The sequence below is a fragment of the Rhinolophus sinicus genome, chromosome 7 (genome assembly GCF_057876585.1).
Source record: "Rhinolophus sinicus isolate RSI-liver-muscle chromosome 7, RSI-T2T, whole genome shotgun sequence".
In the NCBI taxonomy this organism is placed as follows: Eukaryota; Metazoa; Chordata; class Mammalia; order Chiroptera; family Rhinolophidae; genus Rhinolophus; species Rhinolophus sinicus.
Window position 1 is genome coordinate 20,988,626 of NC_142507.1, and position 25,934 is coordinate 21,014,559.

At 41.4% G+C, this 25,934-nt stretch overlaps 1 pseudogene; it reads right to left on the reverse strand.

The window, feature by feature from the left end:
- Window positions 1-16,742, reverse strand: part of LOC109438019 (cytokine receptor-like factor 3 pseudogene) — a 58,505-nt pseudogene extending 41,763 nt beyond the window's left edge.
- Window positions 16,743-25,934: the final 9,192 nt, after the last annotated feature.

Below are 25,934 nucleotides of genomic sequence, written 5' to 3' on the forward strand. Positions count from 1 at the left end.
AGATCTTTAATGTGCAAGAAAGAGCCAGATGGCTTATCTATAGCAACTACATGAAGACGCTACAGTGATTTCCAATTCTTCTCATAAACAGGAAAATCTTTGCTTTGAAGACAGCCATTTCCACCTTTCTCCTTCCTTTCAGAAAATGTGTACCATCTTCCCTGCCTTCTCTTCCACTACCTGGATGTGTCACCTGGGGAAGGATATTTAATTTCTCTGATGCCAGTCATTTTCCTCATTTGAAAAAAAAACAAAACTGCATCTGTTAACAGTAGGAGTTGTGTGAAGACTGAGTGAACTAATGCTTGTGAAGTGCTTACTGCAGTACATGGCACAGAGTGATGTTCCTAGAGGGGTGGCTAGGTTATTATTCTTCCATTCTCAGCTTTCTTCCTGGTTCAGGAATTCTAAACTATTTTAAAATATAGATTTTATTATTTAGGTATGGCAAAGCCGAGAGATCAGGATACAATGCCATTGAGAAGATAGTTTGTCATACCCAGATCCCAAGAGGAGGGACTTCACTACACCATAGGAGGCCAAATGGGGAAGCACTAGGGTCAGCAGGAGGCAGAAGGGGTGAGGAGAAACATGGTTTCCACAGGAAGAAATAGGTGAGGCTGAGTAAGCAGGCTTATGGTTGGCTATTTTAAATAATTTCAGTGGGTTCTGGGGCATAGAGGCATCCCTAGTTGTCTTGTACCTGGCCCTGAGGTGATGAGGGCAGGAGGATAGTGCCCCCCCCACCCTCCCACCCCCCCACCCGCGTGAAAGGCTAGTAGAGGAGGTGGTGGGAGTGTGGGCTCTGGATTGGTGGTCTGCATATGAAAGGAGAATTTGCAGGGAAGTTGTTTATTATCTCTGTGAATTAGCCAGTCATGGGAGGGGCACTCTCTCCAGTCAACAAGACCCTGTGATGTAAAGCATAGGAGTATAGAAAATAAACGGTGTGGTTAATACACGCGTGGTTAATACACGCATGGTTAATACATAAGCTCTCCTTCCAAACCTCTGGATACTTGTATAAATTCACATTAAACTCTTTCTAACCCACCTTCACTTGAATTTTCAAAGTAATTACTTAGGACCCTTGCAAATATACAGCCTCGGAGAGTCTGGAGGCCAGTCAGGCAAAAAGGGATGCTCAGGAAAATGTGTTTTCTTCTTTCAGAAGGCCAGAGGCATCGCCCCCGATGGTTCCGCCCAGCCACTGCAGCCCTAAGTCTCTTCAGGTGATGTGAGAGTCTCAGACCGACCTGGGAAAGGTACACGTTTAAGGAAGGGGGGGAGGGGCGGGGGAGAGGAGGGGAAGGAAAGTGCAGCGATCAATTCGTTTTTCAAGCTACTGCCTCCTTACCCCTGGTGAGAATAATTGTTCATAATGGCTCGTTTTCCTGTTTGGAGTTCAGAACCAACGAGGAAGACTCGGAGACAGACAAAGGGAGATAAACATATCAGGTCTGTAGTGAATGCAGCTGAACTGGAAAAAATGCAGTTTGCACCTGGGACAAAATAGAGCATCTACATCCTTCCCCCACCCCACCTCCCCACCCCCCGTCACAGACGAAGCAGGCCTCTCCATAGGGAAGAGGAGCTTGTGTGACCCATGACAAGCTGTTCGGTAGGTAAAAGAGACCACCCCAAAGATGGGAGCCACCCACTTCCAGGTCCTTCTCCCAGTCTCACGATGGGATGAATTGGGATGACCAGTGCAGGTCAAGGAAAGGAAGGAGCTACTTTCCCTTAAGATCCAGAAAGGGAGGGACTTCCTATTATTATTATGGGCCTGGGAAGGGGAGAGAATGATGTTTCCTACAGATGTATCCATTCCGTTCTGATCAGTGTTTATCTGGTTCTTACTGTGTGCTGGCTTTTTGCTGGGTCCTGGGGATGCAGAGTTAACTGGTCAAATTCCTGTCCTTGCACCTACAGGCTAGCAGAGGAAAGAAAGGGGCACATAAAACACTGTAGGCCACTGTGGTCCATATTAAAGATTGTACATACTTTGGAAGATTTGTGTAAACCCACAGTCATCTAATCCTACTTCCTGAGACCTGGAACAGGAAGTGGCTGTCCATCACCACTCATCCACACACAAGAACATATACATAGAGACACACACACACAAAGACACAAACACACAGAGAGATAGACACACAGAGAGACACACACAGGTAAAGTGCACACACACAGGCACACAGTACACACACAAAGACAGACTCACACACAGATACACACAGAGAGACATACACACACACACACACACACACACACACACACACACATTGTGCTGTAAGCCAGGCTCTCCCAGAATCTCAGAAAGGCCATTCTACAAAGCAACCAGTATTGAGCTCCTTCCATGTGCTGGTTTAGGGGCATCCAAGAATGTATAAGGCACAATGTTTGCATTTGAAACAGAAAATGTAAAACAAGATAAACATTATTTCTAAAGTAACCATGATAAAAGCAGTTTTGTGATAAATTGGCACAGAACATCCAAAGGAAGAAAGTTATCATAGATTGGCATCACCAACGAAGGCTTCCTGGGGAAGCTGGGTTTCAGTCTAGACTTTGAAGAATGTGTCTAGACAGAGAAGGAGGAAATTTTACAGACGAGAGAAACAACAACATGAAAATCTTCGTATGGAGGGTAGATATTTCATCAAGGCATAGGGAACACGAGGGATTGTCTACTGCTCAGGATGTGGAGAGCAGTTCACCTGCTGGACAAGGTAGGACATGACGTCCAGCCGTCCAGCTGAAGCCGTCCTGATTACCTCTCATCTCTACACACAGACAAAGGGCAACACTGGAGGAATATGTAGCATATCTGGAACCAAACAGGGAAACATGCATAATAATCTGAAATGGCCCAGTCAAGCCTGGCAAACACTTTGCAGTTGAGTCTGTCATTTGCCACCCCAGCTGGCTACTATCACCGGGTCCCACAGAGCACAGGACCTCCTGTGCCCCTGCCTTACTTTGGGGACAAGAATGGAAATAGCACCGAGCTCACTGGTAATCTTTATTTTATGCATATGCAAACATATGTATTTATTTATTTTATTAGTTTCAGATGTACAAAACAATGTACTAATTAGACATTTATACCCTTCACAGAATGATAACCCCCCAAGTCTACTACCCCTCTGACATCGTATACAACTGTCACAATAGCATTGACTATATGTGTGTGTGTGTGTGTGTGTATATATATATATATATGTATTTATATATGTATTTAATTATAGTTGACATTCAATATTATTCTACTTCAGCTTCAGGTGTATAGAACAGTGGTCAGGCTTCTATACAGTTTATGAAATTATCCTCCTGATAAGTCCAGTACCCATCTGAAACTCCTAGAAGAAAATATAGGAAGTAAACTTGCAGACATTACCTTTAGTAATATTTTTACTGACATATCCCCTTGGGCTATGGGAAGCAAAATTAAAAATAAACATGTGGGAATACATCAAACTGAAAAGTTTTTCACAGCAAAGGAAACCATCAATAAAACAAAAAGACATCCTACTGAATGGGAGAAGATATTTGCCAATGATACATCTGATAAGGGGTTAATATCCAAAATGTATTAAAAACTCATACAACTCAACACCAAAAACACAAAAACCCTATTAAAAACTGGGCAGAGGACATGAATAGACATTTCTCTAAAGAGAACATACAGATGGCCAACAGACATGAAAAGATGCTCAATGTCACTAATCATTAGAGAAATGCAAATAAAAACCACAATGAGATACCACCTCACACCTGTCAGAATGGCTATCATCAGTAAATTAACAAACAAGTGTTGGTGAGGATGTGGAGAAAAGGGAACCCTTGCACACTGCTGGTGGGATTGCAGATTGGTACAGCTACTATGATAAACAGTATGGAGGTTCCTCAAAAACTTATGACCCAGCAATTCCATTCCTGTGTACTTAGCCAAAGAAATCCGAAACACTAATTTGAAAAAAATATATGCATCCTTATGTTTATTGCAGCGCTATTACAATAGCCAAGACATGGAAACAACTTAAATGCCCATCAATAGATGATTGAATAAAGAAACTGTGGTACATTTATATTAGGTTGGTGCAAAAGTAATTGCGGTTTAAAAGGTTAAAAATAATTCTAAAAACAGTAATTACTTTTGCACCAACCTAATACAATGGAGTATTACTCTGCCATGAAAAAGAATGAAATCTTACCATTTGCAACAATATGGATGGACCCAGAGAATATTATGCTAAGTGAAATAAGTCAGACTGAGAAAGACAAATACCATATGACCTCGCTTATATGTGGAATCTAAAGAACAGAATAAACGAGCAAACAAAACAGAAATAGACTCAGAGATATACAGAAAAAAACTGATGGTTGCTAGACGAGAGGGGAGGAAAGATGGGGGAGAAGGTGAAATCATTAGAAAATACAAATTGGTAGCCACAAAATAGTTACGGGATATGAAATACAGTAAGAGAAATATAATCAATAACATTGTAAAGATTATGTAGGGTGCCAGATGGGCACGGGACTTATCAGGGGCATCACTTCATAGACTGTGTGGATCACTGGTAATCTTGAAACCATTCCCTTAAACAGCACCTGCACTGCCACCTTCCCCAGGAGACTGGGACCTGGATTAGCCCCCTTTCCTGTTCTTCCTCATCACCTGGTCACTCCCACCAGACCTAAGCTGAACTTGGGTTCTTTCTCTGCAGATTTGTTCCTCTATCATTTTGTTGTTGTTCATTCTCTCTCTGGGTTCTTGTTTTGCATTCTCACCTCTCCGCTGCAATTTTGTGCTGAGGGATGAACAGCCGAAGGTTAATCTGGTCTGTAATAAACCACCCCAAGAAGACTTGTCAGCAGCAAGTCCATTTTCGTGACAATTGCAAAGTTTAATCTCCTTGTTGCCATGCACAGGGTATAAAAGGCTTGTTTCCTCCATTCAGCATGTCCCTGAAGCATTGCAGGGTGACAGCCTTTCTTAGGAGAGAAATGAAGCTCGGAGATGAGTCATTGCAACACTGGAAATATGGGCTCTGTGTGTGGAGTGCATGAATAGTTTACCTTCTGATAATCAAGTTTCCTCCAGAATTAAGACACTCTCTTCCATGTGATATGTTCTTTTAGTTTTCTGAGGGTTTTCTTTTCTTTTTGTCCTTTTAATAGTGATTTTCCCTGACAATCTGGAAACTGAACATATCCTGGGGGTGATGCTATTAGAAGCATGCGTTACTGCTGGGAAGTGCAGAGATGTGAGCAGGACCCCAGCAGGTTCATCACCCACCCCCCACCCCATCCTCAAACAGTTTCTGATCTTTGTGATGCTCGTGTACCTCCAGCTAATGGCTATTGTGTTTCCATTCTCTGGTAGCACAAATAATCCTGGCCTAGCAAACAGATATCAATAGGGTGTAAAAGACACATTCTGCTGCTGTGCATCCACGCAAACCTTTGCTGAACGTGCCCTGTGTGCCTGGCACTGCACTAAGCTGTTAATGCACATGGTATTGCTTAGTCCTCTCTGCAATCCTGTTTATGATCATTGCACAGATGAGGATACTGAGTAACTGAAAGGTTAACTACTTGTCTAAGGTGGTTGAGCAAGTCTGTGACTCTAACAGTGGTTCTCAACCAGGGGAGACTTTGCCCCCCAGGGGATGGCAACATCTGGAGACAACGTTCAGTGAAGGGAGTGGAGGAAGGTCTTATTGGTATTGAGTGGATAGAGGCCTGCGATACTTCCAAACATCTTGCACTGCACAGGACAGTCCCCCAACAAAGAATTACCTAACTGCAAATGTCAGTAGTGTTGTGCTTGAGAGATCTTATTCTAGCGGTCATGCAGTTGACCTCATGCAGGGATACAGCAATGGTGCTCTCTGGACAAGCTCTGTCATATTTTAGGTTGAATGAGAAAAGGAAAGAAGGAACATATTTTTCATTCTTTATAATTTGGTCCAGATCCACCTAGGTCCTTCTTGGAAGCATTTATATGTCCTGGGAGGCAGCATGACCCCACCGTTAAGCTCCTTCCATATTTCTCAGGTCAGTTTGAGACTCTCACATCAGGACTGTAGTCAGAACAGATCCTCAGAGATGGGGTCTCCTCTAGGCCAAGCCATTTTTGACTCCTAATCACAGGGGACTGCAGACCTTCTCCTCTGTCCCTGTGTATGAGATCCAGGAACTGTTCTCATTAGGGTCCTCTTGTTGAACTAAAATATCCTTGAGAAATCTATCAAATCAGATCTTCAACTTTTTTGTATGGATTCCTAATCCCCAGTCAAAAGAGATGTCCTTAATAGTGGGGTGCTAAGAGTAGAAAGTTAAAGTGCGGAAGTGATTGTACGAAGGAGAGATGACAACTTAGGATGCCCTCACTTATTTCACACTGGGAGCCAGCCCTGCTGGTCACGGTTCTTTCAAAAGGGAAGGACAGATTCCCCAGGACCAGTTATACACAGGTAGCTGTTGAATACCTGTACCCTTTTGATTTTCCTTTCTTTTTTTCATATTTGTTCTCCAAGGAAGAAGAAATGAATCAGAAAAGTTAGATGGAAATCTTAAAAGATCAAAAATGCTCTTAACACATAGAATATTACATAGAGTCAGGGGAAAACAGTTCATTATCAAGAGGATGCTTTGAATCCACCTTCTTGAGAAGTAAAACACGATTGGACCTCAGAAAGCAAAGGGAAGAACAAGGAGAGTCCATGCACATCTTATCTGTTGTAGAAAAGCATTGCTATGAGTGTAACTTCAGATAAATCCCCAGTTGTACATAAACAAGCAAAAGCAAAATGAACTAGTCAAACATTCTCCTGGACTTTGCAAGAAAATGAACTATGTTTTCCAGCAGTATGCACTTTCCCCAGGACTCTTTTGCTCCTATTAGACTCATGCTTGGCTAAAGGGAAGTGTTTGGGGTGTCCAAGGAGTGGTGCTGTCAGGAGAGGCAGAAACACATATTCACCTCAACCCAACCCATCCCATCTACATCATGTCTCCTAGGTTTCTCAGGGACCCAGGTTTACAAATTCTACCAGGTCTCTTTTGAGTCTTATGCCCTGGGTTTATGTTGCAAGTGGCAGCACGATGTAGTAGAAAGAGTCTAAGTTTTGGAGTTAGCAGGCTTGACTTGAATCCCATCTCTGCCACTTACAGATGGGATGAGTGGGCACATCAGTTGACCCTAAGATGCTCCATTTTGTCATCAGTACTAGAAGGATAATAACACTACCCATCTGAGCAACATCACAGGGTGAGTGTGAGAAGCCAGTGCACTAGAAGGGGCTTCCAGAGCTCAAAAGCATGATTCGGGTGTCATCCTCTTCCCACCAGCACATAGTTCCTGAGGTCAGAACACCTTTCCCTTTTCTTTGTAAGTTCTAGTGCATAACTGATGGGCTTGTATATCCGCAGGTCACACACAGCCTCTAGTCTCTCTGCAGGGCTGGCCAAAAGGAATGACACATTCTTTTTCTTATCCAAGTTGTCCTTTTACAACTGAAGGCCAGGCCCTCTTTTCTGCTCTCAGTGGAGAATAGTAGGACTCTCTACACTAAATGCCTAGGTCTCTATTTCCCTGTCTCCCATACTATTGTATAAGGTCAGTCCGGGGTGGGAAGGAGAATGAATCTCTCTCTCCGCCCCCAACCCTCTTGTCATCTTCCTCTCCACATCCTCCCCCTCCAAGCACAGTCCTGTCCCAGCTGCTGCTCCAGAAGCAAGCACAACCTCCACCTGCCCCAGGGTGCCCCAACACAGAGGAAAATTTGGCCCAGGAACTAGTTTGCTTTGAGATGTTTGGCTGTAGAAATGGCTGTTCGGCTGAAAAATGAACACCTCGTCATAGAGACAGCATTTGTTTTGCCTCATGGGGAAAGGAGAACGATAGTTATTCTTTTTAGTATGGGAACACTAGACTATGCCAAGTAAATTATTCCAACGCAGGGGAATTTTTAAAGCTATATTTCTTTGCCTCTTCACCTCTTTTCCGTCTTTACTCAGTCTTCTCCCTCTCTCATTATAGTGTGTCTTTTCTCAGCAGGAGATTGCCAGTGCTACTTCCTTGCATAGTAGTTGTGTCACAAGGAATAAATAGACACTTTCTGTTTTATTATGTATGTTTGGGAATTTTTTTAAAAACAAATGCATCTCAATTCTAAAAGGTTTTAGAATGAAATTCATCATACAAGATTCCTACTGTTACCAGATCAGTTCCATAGTGGATCAATAATGACATGTCTCCCGTTTCCATTTCCATTCAGGAAAATCTAAGCATGAATTTTAGTGATCGTCTGTAGGTCCAAAAGAGACAGCAGTATGTACCAGAGCTACCTCTTTCTCTTATTTTGTGCGCAACTCTTTAACAGAAAAAACTTCTGCAGACAGAAGACCTTAACTAGATCTGTAACAGGGACCAAAGTATTGCCTGAATCTTCAGCCCCCACCCCTATCCCTTCTGTGCACTGAGGTCCCCAAAAGAAGCGCAGTAATCCTCACCCCTCCCTGACTAGGGCGGGGCTCCGGCCACCTGCTAGAGGGAAAGTGCAGAGAAAGATGAGCAGGCAGGCACATCTACTGGGAGGGAAATGTAAGGGCAGGCCAGCTTCCTCCTAATACCCTCTAAGGCTGGTCTGACATTGTACTCACCCTTGCTGTCCCGCAGCGGGGTGGGGAGAAAATGCAGGGTTCTGGTTCCTGCTCACGCTGCCCATGTTTGATTTTAGGCATCTGCAGGCTGGCCTTGTCTCTGTTAGGCCTGACGTCCTTCTCAGCTGCTGATGTGGCCCTGTTGACATGGCTGTCACAGGCACTGGGTGACGCTGATGGCATCACAACACCCCCTGCTGTGCCCCCTGGATGCTCACCTGGTGGTTTCCATGTCATCCATCCTGTCCCTCCTCTGGGCACATGAGCACTGAGAGGCCCTTCCAGGCCTCCTGAGGTCAAAACAGGCCCATGGTCACTAAAATCAGACCCTCCTCTGCCTAAATATGCCTGACTCCCATTCGATTTACTCTGACAGGGCAACAGGATGCTCCTGATACACTCCCAGTTCCTCGTGGGTGAATGGGGCAAAAGCCTGTTTGCTTTCAGCTTTGTGCTCATCCATCCAACACCACCCCCATCCCTAAAGTACGGGCTTGGTGTGGGATTAATGCAGGACACTGGGCTCGGTGGCTGCCTTCATTCCCCTTCCCACAATCCACTGGCCAGAGGGAGCCTGTCAAGAAGACAGCCGTGTCACAGCATCCTTCATCCCAAAGTGGTGTCTCTCTGTCCTTTTCTTGAATCTTAATGGCTGATGAAGCAGAGTGATCAAACCAGCTTGTAGATAAGAGAAAAACCCAAATATTATCCCCATGATAGTTCTTTCAAGGTTGAAAAAAAAATGTCATAAAGTCATTTGTCATTGTTAAAGCAAAAAGGAAACATGGCCATTCATCTGAATGTCATTGAACTTAAGTAATGAAACACTGTTATGAGACAGGAATGATATGGGGAAAACTTACAGTGACAAGATATTAGAATTAGAAATTCTAAAATCTTGGAGAATATCGGGGACATTTCTGCTTGGTCAATGAGAATGTTGAAATGCTGCATGTTTAAATGACTTATCCTTGGTCTAGGTCCAGTGACAGAGTAAGGACCAAAAATCACATACACTGACCACCAGTAAAGTCAATTATAATCAGCCCCACTGTTTCCAGTTGTAACCTGCACATAAAAGGAAAAAACAAACAAAAAGAGTATCAGGTTAAGGCAAGGTACAGACTCAGCAGAGCCCACTGGGCAAGAACAGATAAAAATTGGGGAGGTTTGGGGCAGCCTGAGGTCTCCAGACAATTAGGCACATCAGAGAAAACATCGGTGCCACACTGGTCCATTTGTTCAACAAATCCTTAACCAACCTGCATTATGTTCCAGGCACTGTGGTTAAGTTGGGGCGAAGCAGTAGGGAAGAGTAAGGTAGCAATCTGGGAACTAGAAAGCACACAGTCCAAGAACAAAATAAACGAGGAAATCATACAGTGAGGAAGAAGTTGCATAAGAGAAAGGCAGAAACAGATGGGAGAGTCTGGATTCCAAGCAAGACGTCTAGGCAAACCCCACACCATAGAGAAGACTGCATTCTGAATCAACCATCTGCCCCAGGCAAGAAGCTTCTGTTTCAGCTAAGACAGGACTCTCTCCCAAGAAAGCATCTGTAGGAACTAGCAATGCATGGACTCATTGGTCCCCTCCATGCACTCTGCCTCGCAGGCCTTGGCTCTTACAACACCCATTTTCAACCGTGCTGCTTTTTTCCTGAAGAATAATTACGTGTAGTCATTAAGGTAAAGGCATCTGGCTTGCTAAATGTTCACCTTTTCATTGTCATTATTTGGATAAAATTCTCCTTTTTCTTTTTTCTACTTTTTCAGCTCTCTATACTCCTTACCCCTGTAGAGAAAACCAGGAAAATAAAAATAGAGCAAATTTCAACTAGAATGATTCCAGCAAAAACTGCGTTCTAATTACAAGAAATCCTCTACATGGTGACACAAAATTCCCCACAAAACAAGATTTTGCTTTTAAAGAATGGAGGAGAGAAATGTGTCACGTAAACCATTGGCAAAGTATTTCTGTTGGTAAAGAGTGTAAGGTACCTAATTGCTATTCACTAAGTATTTTATAACAATGCATCACATTATAAATACCACACCTAGAGGATTTTTAAACTATGCATTTTTAAACCTCTGCCTTGTTCCAAGAAAGGATTTAAGATCGGAGGAAAAAAATGCCTTTACCTTTTGTATGTGGCCAGTTTGCTTGGATTCCTTATCCCCCAAGTGTTTCTCAAGAGTTTAGCACCACATCTCCAGTTTACTTTGCATTTATTTGAAATTCTTTCCTGTTTTATGTCTTATAATCTTTAAGGAATAAAATAGACTTATCTTATAGAATTTTCATAGATTTTAACTCTTCCCTCTTTTGCGCTTTCAATCATTTGGTAATGCTGCAGCGTTTCCACCCTTCAGAGAGAATTGTCAGTTCTGAGCATTCTGTTGTGCTACAACACATGCGAACACTACATAGAACATATTCTTATATTCTTCCCAGGTTTCCCATTTATTCTGATAAGAAGTTGGTGTGGATCTTCTCAGAGTCCTCAGACTGGAATGCAAGCCCTCCCCATTCTAATTTCAGGCTGTTTTTCTACTTCTCCACGCAGTGCATGCTCTGGCTACTTCAGGCTCTTCTCTGGTGCTATATTTGCCGACTGCCATATTTTCACTCCTTACTTACCTCCCACCTTGGGATGTCCTTCCCCAAATTATGCTTCAAAATCTCCCTCATCCTCCACCTTTCTCCATAAACATTTTCCTGGTGTCCAGTTGTCCAGCGATCCTCCATTGGCTGTGATGTTTGTGCCTTGTTTATACATTTATCTGCAGGAATCAGACCTCTCACTTGGCTGCTCACTCTGCTGCCTCTCAGCCTTGAATACCTGACAATGAACCCTATTATCCTGTCCCATAGCCCTCAAAAGGCAAATCTCTCAGACTGTCATTCTCCTCACATCCATTTGTTCATCTAACAAATATTTCCTGGGCACCAAATTTGTGCAAGGGATTTATTACATTGAAGCAAACTCCAGAATTTCCTAAAAAGTTCTGATCAACTTTTTGCTTGATCGCTTGTTGATTCTGAATTTGTGGCCCTGTACCTCAGGCCTTACGGATTTAACTCATCATCTTGCCACTGCAGAGTTGAACTCTACTGTCCTCTCCTGTTTTTCATGAAAACTGCCTGGTCTTGGAATTGGCCCCAGTCAGCCCAATTCCTGAGTCAACCCTTGGACGGCTTCCAAAGAGGCCAGCATTCCACCCTCCCTTTATTGCTTCCATCACAAGCAAAATTCATTTATTTCTAGATCTGCATTTTTAAATTGTCAAGCTCACTGAATGTACTGGGTGAATGGTTGATTATTTCATCTAAATCACTATAAAAAGAAAATATTATGTGTGCCTTTTAATAAAAAGGGGGGGGGGTCTTGAAAGTAGATATACAATCTACCTACTGTGCTTTTTCAAGTGTGATTTGTATAGAACAAGATCTATTCCTTTCTAATTTGTTTCAGTTAGGTTGCGTGAGAATATTTCCTAGTGTGAGTTTCCTTTATTTCTTAGCCACTTTGGCTTAGCAAGTGATTAGGCTTGAACCGAGCTAAAGCCATCTCAGAAAGTAATTGGGCTTTTTCCAAGAAGCCAGTGGGGTATTTCTAAAGTAACTAAGCCTCTCAGTTTTCAGCTAATATATGATCAAGAAAGATTGAGATGGAGGCAAGGGAGAGAAAAGTTTCTAGTACCACTTTCCATCCTATGTCAGAATCCAACCTGTGGTGAGATTGCTGGTGACAGAGATTATTTATGCCACAAGGAAGTTTTCTGCTGGGAAAAGTATACTTTTCAAACTTTTTTACTGATTGTGGGTTCAACTGGACATCAAGCAAGGAACAAATGCCACTGGATGTTCTTGACTGACCAGTCCTCCTCTTTCCTGGGGCCACTGTCACTGATGGAGCACAAAGCTTCGAGTGAGAGAGCACCAAGAGGCAGCAGTGACCTAGGAGCCACACCACCAACCTAGCCCTGGAAAGCTGTTGGGGGAGCGCTGTGGTGCATTCAGTTCACCCTTTCTCTTTTATTACAGAGAACCAAATGCTAGCCCCCAGTAATTCTCACCCAATAATCTTACCACTGTTTCCCAAAGTAGTACAAAATGTCAATTCTCTCTTTCACAAAATTATTTTCCACTATGAGAATATTAAGGACCAAACAAGATAATACATGTAAGTGCCTGGCACAGAGTGGGCATTTTATACATGCTGGCTTTGCAACAAATATGAGTACTTCAAAAATCTAGAGTATCTGCCTTTGATTTTCCCCTCGTCTCTGTTATCCAAACCAAATAAGTGGTTCCCTACGGTATAGATTCATAACTATCTCTTTCACAAATTCTAGCATAAACTTTTTATAAAGTATAACTGTAAAGAGATTGAGTTCCATTTGTGACTTGTAAAATGTATACTCACTGTCACATCCTTTTTGTGAGAAAATATTATCTCTTTCAAAATTTTCATTTTGAACCCTAGTTTTAAAGAAATAATGACTTTATTTGAATTATAGCAGCAAGTTAATGTTTTTGTTATTTAGTACTCTTTGTGAAATAGTCCAATGAGAACAGCTTGACTAAGGTCATATCTTCAAAGGTGATCATAGGACAGTATGACTGGCTTTCTACACGAATGATAAAATCACCGAGTTATCTCTAAATAACTAAAATGTCCAAATGTTGCCAAACAAATAAGAAGAGCATGTGAGATGGCATATGAAACATTAAAAAGGAAGTATTGAAATAATTTTGTTTCTACTCTTAAACGAACTTTGTTAAGTAAGTAATACATAAGTAAAGATACAGCTACATTTCCCAAACCCAACGGTTAAAATGTTTTTCTCAAGGATTACAAAAAGGATAAATTCTGCTTTCAGAGTTTCTGTGGGCAAACTCTTTAAATAGAAGATTGTGCTTTAATCTTCATATTTCTTAACAATTATGTTTCAGTTTGTACAACATTTTGCAATGTTCAAAGATACTACCACAGACCCTCAAGCCTACTAGTCAATCTTACAAGTCAATACGTTCGACTACCAGCCTAGTCTCTGAGCCTTTACTGCACATCTGGATGCTCAGTCCCTCAGCCTCCCACATGGGAGTTCATTTCCTTCTAAGGCAGCTCATTCCACGTTTATGGCTTTGTGCCTCAGAGAGCTCTTATAGATAATTTGTCCTGCAACAAAGCACTAGGAACTGTATACCTATAAGAATTATGAGACCGACAGTACCAGTTGATATAAAACACACATAAATATGGTCTCATCTTGCACCCTTTTTTTGAAAACAATAACATGTCATCCAAATGTAAGCATTATCCACAAAAGCAAGCATCGCTGTGTTCTTTAAGGCTGAAAAAATGGGGCTTAAACTATGCCACCTGATGCCCAAAGTCCCTCAATAGATGAATAACAGCTGAAATCAGAATTCAAATCTTCTGTTTCCTGGGAACTATTCAATAAATATCTCATGTCAACCAATAGGCCTGCAACTCCTTTCTAAGATAGTATACACCTCACAGGATGAGTCTGGTTTACAACCAGTGTATTCTTTTCCCCTACTGATTTGACTGGAAATTTTGACTATAAACAAAGATTTCAATATATTGTCTCTGAGAATCAAATTTAAAAATTTAACAGTCATTTTGATAAAATAAGGCAATATACCAGTCTGGTTCAAAATTTAATATGTCACCAGATGTTTCTTTCACCAAAGAGAATTACAGGACTGCCATAGAAATGATACCTGCTTTGGTGGGGAGTCAGGAAAGAGAGCCTCCAAGGTCTAGTCAATTCTTAGAGTTTCTGATTCCATCAGTACATTTTTATCTAACTAGCTGTCATAGACATGTAGGTTGCACTTACTTTTCTAAGATTCCAACTTATGGAATTAGGTAGAGTTACTTTAAATATTACATAGGCACTTTAAGTTTTATGTCTACCAGCATCACTATGAATTAACCTCTTTAGGTCATGAATATCCTTCAAATAAAGCTATGAAGTTTAACAATTTCTGAGTTGTACTTAGTTTTGTCCATGATCGTTCCAGAAATTTTCCTCCTAAGCACTTTCATTTACCACTAATTATCAAATTATTTTAAATGGGCAGTATTTTTAAAGACAGTACGTATATTAGTCTGTGTCACATATATCAGCATGTGCTCACATTACTTGGAGTTTTCATTGGGAATGTTAATTACAATAGTCTTAATTATTCTCTGCAACAATAAAAATGGCCCTTAAAAATACGATTGAGGAGTTAATGCTTGACACGTGGATAAAAATGAACAGTAATTTTTTTTAATTTGCTGCATTAAATCACATAATTAGACACAAAAGATTCAGGTGCAATTTGTTTTTATAATTGTGTTCTAAGAGGTATAATTTTTAATTATTTACAGAGAGTTCAGTTCATTTCTGGAATTTTTAAGATGTGATTTTTCTTTTCTACCTGCAGCTCCCTTTTTTCAGGTTTGCCTCTCCTTTGACGTGGATAATCTGAATGCCTAAGTCAACAATAGATCTATAGCTTCCTCATTTTCCTCTTGTGCAATGGTAAGATGAAAAGTATATGGCTTAGAAAATATAGCATAACCCTAGAGATAAAAGTAATAATGTTTTCTCTAATGAGGCAAATGTCTAGAGCATGGTCTGTGATTGTCCCTTTCTCTCTTTGATTCTTCCAGCCAGGAGTAGCTAGCTGCCTTTGGCACTTGACAGAGTTACCTGTGTATAGTGTGACCGTCACCAACTTTTTACTTTTCCAAAAGATAGATTGTCATGAGCAGGATGTGACTATCAAAGTAGCAGTCTTGCACACACGTTTGTGTCTTTCCACAATGTCAGACTTTATTAGAATAAAGCCATGGATGTACTCCTACTGACTCGGTTTACCACGGGCATTAACCAAGGCTCTGGCCAGAGGATAGCCTCCAATAGTCGAGGTAAAGCAGTTTCACACAAAAGGGTCACACAGGGTTGCAAGCAATAGGGTTAGGCAAGGTCAACAGAGTCTTACGAAAGAAGGATGAGAAGCAGGCCAGTGTTCAGTGCAAGTTCCTATGTTGCTGGGGTGCGAGAGTGTCCGGCATCTGGTCAGGAGGCCAGGCTTCAAACACTCCGTCTGGGACAAGTGCAGATGCAGCTGTCAGCTCATCAGTTGGGGCCTGAGCAATGAGCCATCAGAGAGGTTCTGACTTTGTGCTCAAGACTGGGTGCGGTGCCCCCATCTGCAATCTGATAAAGCTATCCAATGGTCACACTCCAGCCTGCGTCTGGAGTTATCTGCTTAGGGTGTTCACTGGTGGGGGTAGGGGTAAACTTTTCATGTGATGCTGACATAGCTATCAGAGTCATAATTAATGTTCTATACAGTAGATCTACACTTCATTACCTTCCCTCGACTTTAATACAGTAGGAAGCCCTTGGCCAGGCTGTGGGTGGCTGACTTGGTGGCCATCAACTCTGGATTCCAGTGTCTGGTTCCCCAGATTGGATCACCTGGAAATGTGTTAAGGCACAAAGAACAGCTCGTTTACAGACCCCCAACTCAAAGCAGACTGACTTGGGTGAAAAAACAACTTACACTGGGATATAATACTTTCTGGTAGAAATTTTGTTGGGGCATCAACATTAAAATCTGAAAATATCTTGAGGAAAGGGGTAGTAATAATAATAGTAATAATAGCTGACATAAAGGAAAGAAATGATTATTTAGACACAGCTATTAGGCCTGGGGCCCTATTTCCACAGAGAACATAAGAGCCACAGTTTTCTCCACGTCTCCGTTTTTCAGACCTTAAGTTGCTCACCCTTTTTTCTGATTACAATAACTATATTATTTCAAGAAGACCTATGAAAGCTACCTTTAAGGGGAAAAAAAGTGCTACAAAATTCTTGATGCAAAAATATATTTCATTTTGTTGTTTAAAGTAGTGAAAACTGAAAGAACATGGTACAAGTGGAAAGGTGCCAAGCATCAGACTCACACCCCTTGTTCAGATTCACACCCCTGTTCAGCCTCAGCTCTGGCAGGCCTGAGTTGTGCACCATCAGGTCCATCTCTAACGTGGGTATCATAGGAAAAATTGAGACCGGAGGGCAACTTCCTACTGTTGAGTTAGTCAGAAAGGTCCTCTGCTGGAGCCTGATCAGTTTCACAAGAATGTCCACCCTAGGGTACCACCGATGGGCATCGAGGAGCTCTGGGAGGCAAACCACAAAAATCTGCATACCAGCAACAAGGGACAGTTCCTATCACCGCACATGTGCAGTAAGGCCCAAGAGTGTCCCTAAGGTGATATTTCCCTAATTTAAATCACGCTCAAGGGTGGAGATTTACCATGCTAATGACACATGTGATGCATGAAGAAGCGTGCAGTCCCACTGCACAGACACTAAGAAACCTTTGCCTCTACAGGCCTGGAAATAGCTTTTACCCCGTCCAGCTCTCTTTAAAACCCTTCCCCAACTTCTCTTGAGGGATCCCCCTCCAAGCTTTCCTTACGAGGTTTGGTTCCCTTTGTACAAGCTCAGTAAACCTTTGTCTCTTGCCAGAAGTTCATTGTGGTGATCTCTCTTGATGTTCATCCTGGGAGACGGCAAGAACCCGTGGTGCTGGTGACAAAACGTCCAAGATTCTTCAAAGCCGTGAAAAAGTTTATAAAATATCTAGTGCCTAATGTTTAAATGGCACTCCAGTAATACAGTTATTATAATTAATATTATTACAAATAAAATGTGCTTTAGTTTACCCAGTGGAACATTATGTGGCCACGATGATAAGGTTCATAAAGGATGTAAAATAATGAAAAATCATAAAATAAAAGTATTTCAGCCATATGCAATAATGCATAGAAACAAAGACCGGAAAAATATGCTCAGTCATTAAATGTGCTTATTTTGGAAGGTGGGATTTTAAGTAACTTTTCTTTTCCTAGTCATAGTTTTTTGAAATTATTTTATTTTTATGTTGATTATAGATATGCATTTCTAATAGGAGAAATTTTAGGCTTCTTGCATTTTAAGAGACTCTTTCCAGGTCAGCATCATAAAAGCTTACGTTCACTGACTGCTCTTTATGGCACCAGTATTGTTCTAAGCACTTTACATGGATTATCCTGTTGAATCCTTATAATGGCATTATGAAATGTGTATTATTATTCCCGTTTTACAGATAAGACAATTGAGGCACAGAAAGGTTATGAAGATTGCCCAACTTCTAAGTGGTGAAAATTACCCAAGATCATGCAACTCTGAAGCAGTGCCACCAGAACCAACAGCTGGAGTTTGACTTGCTTGCTGCCTGCCCTGCCCTGCCCAGCCTAACCCCAGACTGCCCCAGCCCAGCAGGCATCACCCTGGACCTGGAGCCCTCCTGACACACCCACAGTTCCTGACTCCCCTCCAAAGAGCTTGGGCTTCCACCTGTGATCAAGACAATGTTTTCTGGCTGTTTTCTGGCTGACATAACCCCAAACTGAGAGCTAAAGACCTCTCAACTTTATCCAGCTCCTTCCCTAACAAGCTGAATACCCACCCTCTTCTAACCGAACCCCACCCACGCTAATCTCCTTGTAACATTTAAAATTTTATCCTCTGCCAGATAATGGAAACCTAAACAACCAAACTCAGTTACTGAACCCTGAGGCAATCTTCTTAAATCATTCTAAAATGATAGCCCCAGTGTCATCTCCAAATGGTGCCAAATGCTGGTAGCTAAAAGCAAATTTCTTTTAATTCCTCTAGACCGATATTTACACTAACAACTAAATCAGAGCTACGAGTAGACTGAAAGCTGTATTTCCCCATCCCCAGTTTATTTCAGTCTATTCAGGAGAAACACTGTGTAACTTAATTCAGGATTGTAGTATAATAAAGAATGTATCTGGTCGTTTCCCCTTGGTTCTTGGCACAGAGTTTCAAAAAAACCTTAGAATTTCCCGAGTGATAAGAATGTGTTTGTTATGCTAATGTGGTAACTTCTGGTGGGCCCTTGGATACTTTCAGGATGGGGCTGGGCACCAGACAGACCAAGCACATTACTGGAAAGTTAGAACTTTCAGCCACCTGATCTCCAGGAAGCAGAGATGGACATTGAGTTCAATAACCTTGCCGATGATTTAATCAACCATGCCTATGTAATAAAATTCCAAGAAAAATTCTGTACGCCAAGAGTTGAGAGAGCTTCCTTGTTGGTAAACACGTGGATATGCCACACCCTGCTTCTGTGAGGTGAAAGCATGGAAACTTGGCATTCCCTCCCAGACCTTCACCCATTGTTTATCCTTAATAATAAAACTATAACCATCTGTATAGCACTTTCCTGAGTTCTGAAAGGTATTCTAGTGAGTTTTGAAACCTGAGGCCCTGGGGATCGTGGAACTTGTGGCTGGCATCTGAAGTGAGGGCTGTCTATGGAGGACCTGTAGAGTCAGAACTAACTTTGGATAGTTAGTGTCAGAAGTGAATGGCAATACTCCCTCCAACTGAACAGCAGTTGGAGTGGAAAATGAGTTATAATGTTCATGACCCGAACTTTATTTGTAGGATCCGGTCAAAAGCACCAAAGTTCAGACAAATTCTGTCACCCCACATTGTCACTGAAAATCTCTGCTTGGATTCAGATTATAGGCTAGAGTATAAATCAGGGATATCCAACAAAGATAACTGAAAAAAGGCATCCAACAGGGCCAGGGGGTCTGCATTCAAAACAGATGTGGACTCTAGATATTTCATAGCGTAATAGAAAGTGACAGGAGTGACTTATGAAATAGTGAGGTGTTACAGAGCCAAAAAACTATTGTTAGGACAGAATATCCAGACCAGCATGCATGACACCAGAGGACAGGATGAGGGGAACAGAATGGGCTAGCAAAATGTAGCTTCTTTGAAAAAGACAAGGGCACAGCTGGGGACCTTTGCTCTAGGGAGGGAGCCAGCCCTCAGGAGGCACTATCCAGAGAGTCATTCACAAGTCCCCACCTCCCCCATCTTTCACAACTCTTAGCAGTGCTTTTTGCAAAGTGCAAAAGAAACAATAATCTGAATTCCCAATAATAAGGTCCCACATAAGTAAATTACAGGATGTCCATGTACAGAGGACAAGGTAGCCGTTACAAATTGTGTTGCAAAAGTGTAACAGTGGGGAAAGCTATTCTGCAGCAATGAATTAAAAAACGCAGAGACCTAGCAATGCACACGGATGAGTCTCCATTTCTCCTGGGGGAGGGGCTGCCTTGACTCAGTCTGCAATCTCTTCCTTCCCTCCTTCCAGCACCTTTCCTCAGGCAGCCGTCCGACCACCCACCATCTGTAGCCCCCAAATATTCATCTGTTCCCGTCTTCTCTCTACTAGAAGAATGAAATAAGGACTCGAGACAGGAAGGGCAGAAGGCAGAAAACTCTTTTCTTTGGTCTTACTTTCTAAGGTTTCCTGTAGGAAGCTGATACCTCAGTGTACCCATGGCGAAGGATCTCTAGGGAGTTGGGATGATCACCTCTCTAGGCAAGATACTTGGTTCTAAGGGTGACATTGAGCCAAATGAGGGACTCTGTTCACTGAACAAACTCATTTATTCACTGAACAGAAATTGGGAATCTGCAAGTGCCAGGCACACAAGGAAAGCAAAAAATAAAGAGAGAGGAAAAGACAATCCGTTCCCTCAGGAGAGCAAGATGATGGCAGCATGGTACCCATGCACGAAGAGCCTTGAAACAAGGAAGCAAACACTGGAGAGGGAAGGAAAAGCTTCCCCCAGGAGACCAGACTCTACTGGGTTCCTAAAGGCTGAACAGGAATTTGCCACACAGAAAAGGATGAAAGGGAATTCTAGGAAGGAAAAATGAATATAAAACAGTAGAGCTCATCCTGCTTCAGAAATAGAAGTTCAATGGAGTATAAAAAGTGGTACATATCTTAGTCATAAGAATCGTTTTTTTGACTCACTGACTTATCTATTTGCCCCTCCAGACTGCAAGTTTCCTGGGAGTGTCTTATCCATCTTTATTTCCTCTGTGCCTGGCACACATTAGGTGCACAATAAACATTTGTTGAGTCAAACTCAGGTGAGAAGTAAATGGGGTCAAATGTAGTGGACTCTACAGCATGCTGAGTTTTGACTTCATCCTATAACAACTAGAGAATGGTGGGGACTCTGTTGAAGACTTTCTACAACAGGGTGAAGGAACCCCCCCCCCCCCCCCCGCGGAGGGGGTTTCAGAATAATTGTGGATTATTGTAACAAGTTACCAAGTGAATGAGACTTGAGTTGCTGGAGACTGTCATGAAGGAATTTCCAGGAACCCCATGTCTGCATAATGTGTTGCTGCAGAATATCAGTCGGTGCTGACAGTCCACCATCCTGAGCGCCATGCTGCCTTCCTTCTTGCCCCTAATTGTCCTGTCTGTTGTCTCCCATCTGCTACAAACCCAGTCTTTTAAGGAGGAATGTCTGGTGGCTCTGTGTTTGGGGCAGCAAGAAACTGCTCCAGTAGTGAGGGATTGAAGGGAAAGCAATGAGATTCAATGATTTCACAGACTTAGGATATGTATGCTACAGCATCAGTAGGGTTCAGTGGCCCAGTGATTACTAAGACGCTGTAATCAAGGCTAACGCTACAAAAAAATGGGTAGCTGCCAGGCATCCACCATGATTGGGAACAGAGAAGGCAGATAAATTTTAAACTGGAGGGGGAAAGAAAACAGAAACCTAAAATTTGGACAAGTTAATTTTGATGTCTGAAAAGCTCCCAGAGGAACCAGTTTGTCAGCAACTGAAAACCTTGGCCTGGGACCTGAGAGGAAATGGAAGTGATACAGATTTGGTAGATGTCTAAAAGAACTTAAAAAGAGAGCTGAGGATGTGACCCAGAATAACCCCATAAATGCTCAGGCAAAGTAAGGCGGCTTCCAGAAGTAGGCAGGGAAGGACAGGATGGGCCAGTGTTCACAGACAGATGAACTCTGCAGGGCCTCAACGCACTGGTAACCTCCGCGGAGGGGGTTTCAGAATAACTGTGGATTATTGTAACACGTTACCAAGTGAATGAGACTTGAGTTGCTGGAGACCGTCATGAAGGAATTTCCAGGAACCCCATGTCTGCATGATGTGTTGCTGCAGAATATCAGTCGGTGCTGACAGTCCACCATCCTGAGCGCCATGCTGCCTTCCTTCTTGCCCCTAATTGTCCTGTCTGTTGTCTCCCATCTGCTACAAACCCAGTCTTTGAAGCAGAATCACAAATAAATGACTGCAATCCCCCAATACAGAGGTACAAAGGAAAAGTCACATCTCCTCCAGAGCCAAATAAGGGGGAAACTCATCAGCTCTTTGCATCATCTGTATCCAGCACCCAGACACTTTTATTTAGATGTTCCAATCTCTGCCACCGTGAGCTAAAACAACTTAAAACAAACTCATTCTGAGGAACATTTCTTTTTGCACATTTTCTTTTGCTGGTGCACTGAGAGAATAAATCCTTCAGGCCCAAGAAAGATAAGCCACTCCTGACAGAGTAGTCTTTTGAAGATGAATTACCTGGCCCATCACCCGTATTTCACAACCATGTAGCTTTGAACTCCATCTCTTTGCTATTGAATGTGGCAGCCAATAATGGCTGTGCTTTGAAAAGTATCTTCCACTATATTTCCAAAATTATAAATATCCATTTATTAAAAATCATAGCAAGTCTGTAATAAGTTTAGCACAGACTCATTGTGCTAATTTAAATACAAATTTCCCTTTAACATATTAAGTAATATTTTCTAAAACTTTAATATTTTTAACTATGTTATTGTCAAAGTAACTTCATATTTCAATTACAACAGTTTAGGATAAAGAAAAAGGACTATGATATTTCAGAAAATAATGAAGTCTATCTGAGTAATAATACGGTCATACTTTGAAACTCAAAGAAATGCATTTGCTGTCTTTATGAAAAAGAATAAAATGCTACTTTATTTTGAAAAGTATTCAGAACTTATTGAAAAACAACAAAACAGAGGGAAATGGCTTCTCTATTATAAAATGGATTTATTTGATAGGTATTTTTCCAAGAGAAAGATTATACCCCTTCAAAAATGTGTGATTTTCAGTGACATACGCATTTGTATTTCACACCTACATTTTCTTTCCTTTTTTTTTTTTTTATTAAAGTTTATTGGGGTGACAATTGTTAGCAAAGTTACATAGGTTTCAGGTGTATGATTCTGTAACACATCATCTGTATAACACATTGTGTGTTCACCACCCAGACTCAGTTCTCCTTCCATCCCATATATTGGATCCTCTTTGCCCTCATCTCCCACCCCCCTCCCCCCTTACCCTCTGGTAACCACTGAACTATTATCTGTGTCTATAAGGTTTTGTTTCTTCATTTGTTTGTCTTGTTCCTTTGTTGTTTTCAGTTTTATATCCCACATATGAATGAAATCATGTTTCTCGACTTTTTCTGTCTGACTTATTTTACTGAGCATAATAATCTCAAGATCTATCCATGTTGTCACAATGGCACTATTTCATCTTTTCTTATGGCAGAATAGTAGAATTACCATTGACCCAGCAATCCCTCTCCTGGATATCTACCCCAAAAATTTGAAAACATTTATCTGTAAAGATATATGTTCTGATGTTCACTTTATTTATGGCAGCTTTATTTATGGTGGCCAAGACATGGAAACAACCAAAGTGTTCTTCGATAGATGATTGGATAAAGAAGATGTGGTATATATACACAGTTACTTTTAAAATAAGCCTATATTCATCATCTTGGGTGGAACAATGGAAAATAAGAAAAAACATGCACATGGGTGTTTTTATTATTAACCAAATTTTATCATTAAAGCCATATTTTGTTTCTGGTTGGAAAAGAGCTCCTTGAGAAAAAAACAACAAACAACAACAAAACAGATAACTTAGTACACTTTTTATCCAGTCCAGGACATAATATTTGAAAACCAGCCCTCCTACTTATCCATATCTAATGTCAAAATCAAGAGCAGATGAGACCAATTATTTCTCACAACAGCAGTCCTCTTAAAGAAAGATAACTATCTAAGAGACTCTCTTCAACAGTGACCCACATCAGCTCATTTCCAGAGTGAAAAGGACCTCCACATCTTTGTAGCTGCTGTTTCCTCTGCCTTAAATGCTTGTTTTCTGGTTCTGCCCATTTCTGAGTCTTTCCCACGCTTTGCAACAAGATCCACCTCCTCAGAAAGGCCATCCCGAATCACTTTACCTAAAATGAGCCTGAAACAAAAATTCTTCTCTCTCCCAGAATCCTGTTTATTGTCTCTATTGTTCTAATAACCATCTGTAATTATTTTGTTATTCCACTGTTTCCTTGCATATTGTCATCTCCCTTAATAAATCCTGAGGTTGTCCATGACTCTTGTTTTTAAGCACTGGCAGGGCCTGACACATATGGGCAGACACTCAATAAAGTTTTGGGGCCCTACTAAAGATTGCAACCACCCCAGAAAAGAATATCTTCACGATTTTTCCAAGAAGGTAGGTAGGGTCTCCTGTACTCAGTTTCAGACCCTGCATGTCCATATGCCCACGTCAAGTCCATTTTCTGCAGGTGGAACCCACTCAGCAGAAAGTATTTCTTTAGCCTGGTCTCTCTTCCTTTTTTTATAATAATGCTAATCCCATTAGTCTTAAAATCCTTATGATTTCATCTAAACCTAATTGCCTCACAAAGATCCCTAACATTGGGGGTTAGGGCTTCAAACTGTGTTTCACCTGCAAAGTCCTCTCATAAAGTGATCAGTGTCTGGGACCAAGAATAGGAAGGCATCCCCAAAAAGAGATGTGGAACCCTAACCCTGTCTGCAGTGTATTTCTGCCATTATGTTGGGAACCAAAGAGAGCTCCACTTGGAACCCTCTGTTTACCCCATCCAGTAGCAGCTGCATTTATGCCTTCCAAACAATGATATTCCCAGCTTTTCATGTTTCAAAGTGCCATGAACTTCAGAAACCATACCAGGTTTATACAGAGTAAGTACTACTTCTAGCAATCTGCAAGTGGGTTATCATTCCCACCTAAAGCTCATTTAGACATCAATACATGATAAAGCAAGGCACCTCATCTGAGCCTCACTTTGGAACTGGAACTGGTTCTTTTGGGATAACTCATATCAGTAGCACCCACTAAGAGCACCCACCCTCATTTTCTAATGAGGTTTCATTCTATTTGTGGTGTTTTGCACTTCTGGTGAAATTTTTCTAAAGGTAAAGAGACAAAATTGGACCATAAATTCAATATGAATATTGTCATCCTTCCCCTCCTGGAAGAGGAAGAAGTAAAAGAACAGCACTTCTAAACTTTGCTTTCACTTAGAAAATAACACAAGTACTAAAACTGATAACAATAGCAGCCCCTGGAGTTTGACAAGCGTGTGTAGGAGAGGTGGTGAGCAACATCGAAATTCCTCCAGGTATTTGCAGAACTTCTGAGCTAAAATTATCAGTAAAAATACAAAGTATTTTTAACTCCACATTAATTAACAATGTACCTATTTCACGTCTATTGCTTTAAGGATGACTATGTCATTTGGAAATTTTTTTAAGTAACTTGAGATTTCCACCATGAATGTACTATTTCAGGAATTATGGTTGTTTTGGTTTTGTTTGTTTGTTTAACCACAAGATACCTTTTTATGTCACCAGGAGTATTGTTACAAGTTACTGTCAAAACATGCTTGAAGTTCCCTATTTTATATTCTAAACTAAACGATTGGATTATTTGTTGGTAACTGTATCGATCATCTACCTACTGATACATTTGTGTGCTCAAGATTTCAAAATGCCTTAATTGAAAAAATGATATAAACAAAATGTGATTGCCTGAGTCACGAGGAACTCTCACACAGCATGGCCCAGAAAAATTGGCTATAAAGTCCTTTAAATTTTGCTGGTTTGGGGCTCCAACTCCTTTAAAATAGTCCTTTCCATAGATAAATAACAAAAAAAGTAAGATTATAAAAACACACGCCATTCAGGAAATTTCCCATTGCTTTGTTAAGTGAACAGAGATACTAAGGAAAAAGAGGGGAGGGTTTCAAGATGAAGAAATGGGAATGGAGACATGGTGGACTGAATGTTTGTGTCCCCCAAAATTCATATGTTAAAGCCCTAAACCCCAATGCTAGAGGCCTCTGGAAAGTAATTAGGTTTAGATGAAGTTATGAGGGTTTTAAGAATAATGGAATTAGTGTCCTTATAAGAAGAGGAAGAAAGACCAG